The sequence below is a fragment of the Columba livia genome, chromosome 6 (genome assembly GCF_036013475.1).
Source record: "Columba livia isolate bColLiv1 breed racing homer chromosome 6, bColLiv1.pat.W.v2, whole genome shotgun sequence".
Classification (NCBI taxonomy): Eukaryota; Metazoa; Chordata; class Aves; order Columbiformes; family Columbidae; genus Columba; species Columba livia.
Window position 1 is genome coordinate 2,467,115 of NC_088607.1, and position 6,210 is coordinate 2,473,324.

A 6,210-nucleotide genomic window follows, 5' to 3' on the forward strand; every position below is an offset into this window, starting at 1 on the left:
TTTAGCAGAAAGGGGACCACATAAATGCCTTCTTAACTCCCAGTTAATCCACAACAACACTGCTGGTCCGTTTAAATCCACAAAAATGAAGACGTGTGAAACCATAAAACTGAGGTTCCTTGGCTGGTGGCGGGGTTGGAAATGGTTCAGAAGGACCGTGTGCTTTTTAAGTTATGTGTTTTCTGACCGTGCCCTTGGTGCTCCTCTGAGGAGACAGCCAGCCTGACCTCCCTGGAAGCTTTCGTGCAGACCCACCGTGCTCTTTCCCTTCCACAGGGAGTGGTTTGGCACTGAAAACCTGACGCCCAGCGAGCCAAATGGATCCCCAGCTATGTGCACAGCCACTATTATTTCCTTTGACTTGCTCCAGAGCTGTCCCAGGGGCACTATACTCTTGCCAAGAACCCATGACATCACTTATATTATTAATAATTACAATGTATTCACAGATGGATGGACAGATGGACACTCGTTGTGCTTAAAGTCAATACCTCTGCTTTCTCATCCCTCCTTCCCACACCCCCAGTTTTCCCATTTACTTATCTATTCCCTCCCAGGGAGGAAAGGTCAAAACCAGTAGTAGAATGAGTTAGGAATATTCTTCCTCTTAACTAAACAAAACCCACATTACTCAAATGACTCTTCACTTTTCACTCCAAGCTCACATTTGCTCACTGCACAACCCTTTCTTAGATTGTATGTTTTTAAGTTCTAACAGAAAGGAACTGCAAATCTTTGTTCCCTGCCCTGCTACACCACTTACAGAGGAAGAAAGATTCTGCAATGAAAGCTTTCCAAAGGGAAACACAGAGTAATAGCTACAGAGAGCCAGCCCCAGCCACCCTCCTCCTTGGCCTGTGTTATTTCACAGTGGCCAAAAGTTTGCTAAGCCTTTGCAGAGCAAACAAGCAGAAAGACCCGGGTCCCGATGGGTCGTAAAGAGCCTGGCTCCTATTTTTACGGCATGGAAAAGCATGGGGAGGGGAGGGCTGGAAGAAACGGGGAGTGATGGAGACAAAGTCATACCGTGAGTCAGCGCAGGGGTATGTGCTCACTTAGAAAGTTACGCTCTTTTGTTTCCCACTTCTCAGGGGCCTCCAGGAAAACGCTGTTTTTTCAGCAGAGTGGTGGTGCAGCATGTGGTTTCACACCCGGCTCAGGGTTTCTTTGCTGGATGTCACGGAGGAACGACTGTAGATTAACCCGGGGACTGTCACCTTCAGACACATAAAGGCAGTTAGCGAACAAAGAACAGCACAGTGCCTGCTCCTGGGGGGCTGACAGCATCTCGCACTGTTGCCTGCCCCAAGCACAGGTTGGTCCCGTCGCAGCTCCAGCTCAGAGGACATTTGGACTGAGCTCTGCTCCCCTGAGCACCCAAGGAAACTCAGCTCCATCCGTGGTAGGTAAGAAGCCATATGAATTGTCATTATGCCCCAGGGGTGCAGGGGTGCAGGGATGAGCCAAAACAACCCCCTACCCCAAGTAAAGGCTTGGTAATTGTTTCTTGACAAATCTCAGGTTTAGCACAGAATTTCACTCTAAGGAATTCAAATGGGGTTTTTTTTGTTAGAAATTACTTGAAAGATATATCGTTACATTATAGTTACATTTTTTGCACAACAGTTTCTATGCTGTCTCCTTCTCAGACACTATTCACACACACACACACATCCTCTCCTTAAAGTATGGATTAACATCCATAGTCTGCCTGCAGACCATTGCTCCATAGTTTCACCAATTAAAATTACCGTGTATATATCAAAGAAGAGCAGAAAACATGAAGCGTTCACAGAACCTTTACAAAGTACCATGACAAGACAACATCAACTGGTCAAATATCTGCAGCCACCTCATTTCTGGCCTGGAGTGTGCATTAACCCAGACCTAGGAGGCTTTGGAGGAAATACCTCTCCATAGATACATAGCAATAGTAGATGCCTGTGGGTGGGCATACACACTTGTGTGTTGTGGCCAAATACTTGTTCCAGTGCAAGGTTCCCAGCTCCCAAAGTCTGCACCACAACAAGTCAAGTCCCACTAGGTCTTGTACTGGCTCCCACGCTTGCGATGGAGAGCTCCATCTCAGGGAGACAATTAAAAAAAGCAGGCAATGAAGCAGATTACATCTTTGCTCATTAAAGAAAGAAAATTCCTGTAAACCTGCACAAGCTTATCATAAAAGAAGTATTTTCTTTCCCCTGACAGCTTTTGTTCTGAAAAAAAATAATGCCTTGCATACCTCAAAAGCAGACAAATAAACAAACATCTGAGTCACCTTGGGTTTTGGGGTGGTTGGTTCTTTTTTCTTTGCCGACTGCTAGGAGCCTTACGGTTTTCTCAGAGCATGAAAATAAAAATAATATTTTTTATTAAAAAAGGAGACAACTTCAGACTTGACAAAGCTCTTTTTCTTAGTATTGACAAGCAATCATCATCTATCTTACAAATGGGTACTTGCCTCACAGCACATTTGTGCGATCACTGGATTTCTGGTCCTTCGAGAACTGAGATAACAAACGAATCTTCACTGGCTTCAATGATTTCAAAGCTAATCAGAAGATAAAAAGGCTGGCAGGACAGCTGACAATACATTACTAACCAACAACAGATCTTTGCAGGACATTTATGTATTTAAATTCCGAGCCCGGGGAAGCTCGGACACAGGTTTATGAATACAAGGTGGCCAGAACAAAACAAAGCCAAGCAAGTAACAGCTCAGCATGGACACTTGTAAAGGCATCTGGGTGCTTCACCTGGACCCCACATGGTTGCACAAGGCTGTGCCACCATGATGGGACCCACAGAGTGATGCTGTCTGCCCCAGAGGAGGTGGCAGCTGCACCCATATGGGGATATTGCCCCCAAAACAGCCCCCTCAACACCAGTTTCTGAAGGAAGGCAAGAGAAGTAAGAGATGGCAAATCCCAGTCACCCCATCCAAGGGCTTCCAGAATTCCCTGAGAGAGAGAAAGAGCCCCAGGACCAACATACTCGCATGACACACCAGAGGAACAAAATATATGGCCCTTCCCATGGTCTGAGTAACCATGGGAGGAGGAAAATGTCTTACAGATAACAAAAAGAAACTTGGATAATATATTGACAACTCAGGTAATTTCTAATTTCATAGGGTATCTTCCTGAACTGTAACTTTCTCACAGGAATTCTTTTTCCATGCCAGTACCTGAGGCCTAATGTTCTCTGTTTGTTTGTACCATGCGGTGTGTAGATTTCAAACAAGGATAAGGGTTTAAGTCCTGATGCTTAATCAAGCACAGATTTTTATTTGTCATGGAAGCCCCAAATTACTCTGCATTAGGGTCAACAACCAAACTCCCATCAAAACTGGCTCTGCAAAAGGCAATGGGCTGAATGTCCACCATTCTGCCACTGTCTGTGTTAGGGACCCAGTTTTTGCCGGTAAAAAAGATCAATTTAGGTATTCCTTACAGAGCAAGGTGGACTATGGTCTGAGAAATACCTCTGCAGAATCTGCTGCTCTTTCTTTTACCTTTACGAGGACCCATAGCAGCAATGGGTCAACACAATGATCACGGAGGCCGATGGCAAATGTAAATGCTCCTTCAAGCTTTTACTGGGAAAACTTTTAAACCCACCGATAGCTCACTCTTCAAAAGACTTTGTTTTCCAAAGCAAGTGCCTCTGCATGTCTGACCTGAAATATGAGCATCTATATATAGACACCAGTCATCGAAAGTAATTACTCAAGTCTCCGTCCAGTCGAGGCGCTGCAAAAGGAATAGTCTGTATTCCCCAGCGACGGTGTCAGGAGGCTGCTGATAATCCTCATGACTTGGAAGGGGAGCCCAGTGAGAGGTGGTGAGGGCATTTGTCTCTGCCTTTGATGAGGGAACAGTTAGTGAAGACGAGCTACGATAACCTCCTGACTCTAGAAAAATGTTAAAATGTGGCTCAGCAAGAATTTCTGATTGTTTTACTTTACCTCCTGACTCTTGAGTTCAAAGCGGCGAAGCCGTTTCAAAGACAGATGAATATATTTAGATTTTTGGTGGCTGATTGCAAGTTTCCCAAAAGCTTACATATTCATCCCAATGGGGAAGAGATCGCTGAGGGCAGCTGTAATTGGTCCAGAGGTATTTGGATTATCTGCGGATTACCTGTTTCTTGATGCAAAGAAATACCTGTCAATTTGCTCGGCGGGGCTCGGGAGGAGTTTCGGTGGGAGACCAGATATCATGACAAGCTCTTCTTACACCAGACCTGCCCCATCACGTCTACTTAGAGCCACTCCGAGGGGCTGTCACACGGCTCCTCTTCCCTGACTAAATCTCAGCTACTGAAAAGAAAATAAATGGCATTCAAACTGTTTATTACCCACCTCAGCAGCCTCATGGTTCTCCTCGCAAGGGTTGGCACTGAGAACCTGCCAAAAAAGCGTCAGGAAAAGTACCACAGGGGCTGATGGGCCGGGGGGGAGCAGCCCTGTCTCCCACCTAACAGCTGCTCCAATTTATTACATTTTAGTCTTCGGTCAACTTGGAGAAAAAGGCTGAAGAGTGAGTTTCCATTACAACATCCATCATCTTATCAACCTTATTTTTTGCGATATTTTGTAAATTACAATAAATTTGCTTTCTTCTGAATATTCAGATGCTTCAAAAGGTACCCAAAGGATGCAATTAGACCCTAGGGAAATATGCTATTATGTGCACATATCATGTTTTGCATAGGCTTTCCAGCATCTACATAATTTATGTTTTTCTGCATAATTTCCCCTTTTTATGTTTCCTATGTGTTTGTGAGATAATGCAGAAGTCAGTTCTCTACCACCAAAAATACAGAAAGAACTTAAGTCTGTATTTTTACTTCACCCAATCTGCTTTACTTCCCACAAAACCCCTGGAAAAACCCCTGGAGAAATCCTTTCATATGCACCAAACATCAATGCCTGAGGAAAAACCCAGAAGGTCGAGGCAGCTCTCTGAAAGGAACCAGAACCTTGTCCACTCCCGTATTCATCTGGGCATTTGGAAGGGCCTCTGATGGATAACGTTGAAATGGTAAAGCTTTTAAACTGTTTATAATCCTCGTTTCACGTTTGAAACATACAAAAATAATTCTCCGAAACTTTCAAGTTGCTTTTTAGCTTTGCATGCCAGCCACTTGCATCCAAGCTTGCTTTAAATTAAAAAAAAAAAAAAGGAATAATAGTAATAAAAAGGAGAGTTTTCAGTCAAGATGAAGCTGAATTTGAAGCCTGCTCTTCTTTTTAAACTCTGTTGGTTGGAGTTTTTTGTTCGTGAATTTTTCATTTATTTTTTTTTAAAGGAAATAATACTGGGGGGGGAGAATTTTGCAGGTGAACCCACAAGCCAGTAGCCCCAGGCAAGCCTGGCCACAGGCTGAGCCTCCATCCTAGCTCCTAAATGTAGATCCTCCTCTTCCCTGGGATGCAATGAACAAATAGTCGACTGGAAAACATTGTTTAATATCTTCAGCTGGATTTTTGCTGCCCTCTCTCAGGTACCACCCAGGGATGATAATAATATCTGCCCCTCATCTTTCGCAATCTTATTTTTAAGTGTTTGGAAGAGTGAACCTTTCAGACTCAAACCCAAAAATTGTAAAACAAAGAAACACATAAATCACATATTCTCAAAAAAAAAAAAAAAGCCAAAAAACAAACCCTAGCCTAACACAAATAACCACTCCAGGCCCTGCATGTGAAACTGGGAGGAAAAGCCACACTTCCCTTTGTACCTTACTCAGAATATTATGGAGTATTCCACTTATTTAAAACTCGCTCCTAAGTCCATGTAAAATCAGTCATGGACCAGCAAGGAGACATTATAAGTATGTTTTCTTCTCTGCAAACCATGACAGCCTTCAAATTGCCAAGAAAATAATGTCCCATGCGAATAAAAGAAAATATTTATGTTGTGAAACCCACAGTGTGAAACAGCAGGAATAAAATAATCTGGTAAAATTTAAAGAATAAGATTCTTTGTAGAATACATAAGAGAACACCTGCTGCTTTCCTTATTTTTTATTTATTATAATTAATATGTTCAAACTAAGCAGTATGCAGATGTATAAAAACAAACAGCTGAAAAAAAATAATTAATACTTTTCATTAAAAAGTTCATTTGAAGTTGAGAAAATGTATGATTAATTAATCACAACAGAATCTGCTTACTTAAAAGCCTATTGACATATGTTTTAAAA

At 42.8% G+C, this 6,210-nt stretch overlaps 1 long non-coding RNA gene across 1 annotated transcript in view; it reads right to left on the bottom strand.

Annotated features, from left to right (window-relative positions):
* Positions 1-887: 887 nt before the first annotated feature.
* The window catches only part of LOC110363080 (uncharacterized), a 115,079-nt gene continuing 109,756 nt past the window's right edge, over positions 888-6,210 (bottom strand). The window contains exons 13-14 of the long non-coding RNA XR_010473361.1: positions 2,279-4,321; positions 888-1,217 (exon numbers count right to left, since the gene is read on the bottom strand). This is a non-coding gene — a long non-coding RNA (uncharacterized LOC110363080). The remainder of the gene's footprint in view (positions 1,218-2,278; positions 4,322-6,210) is intronic.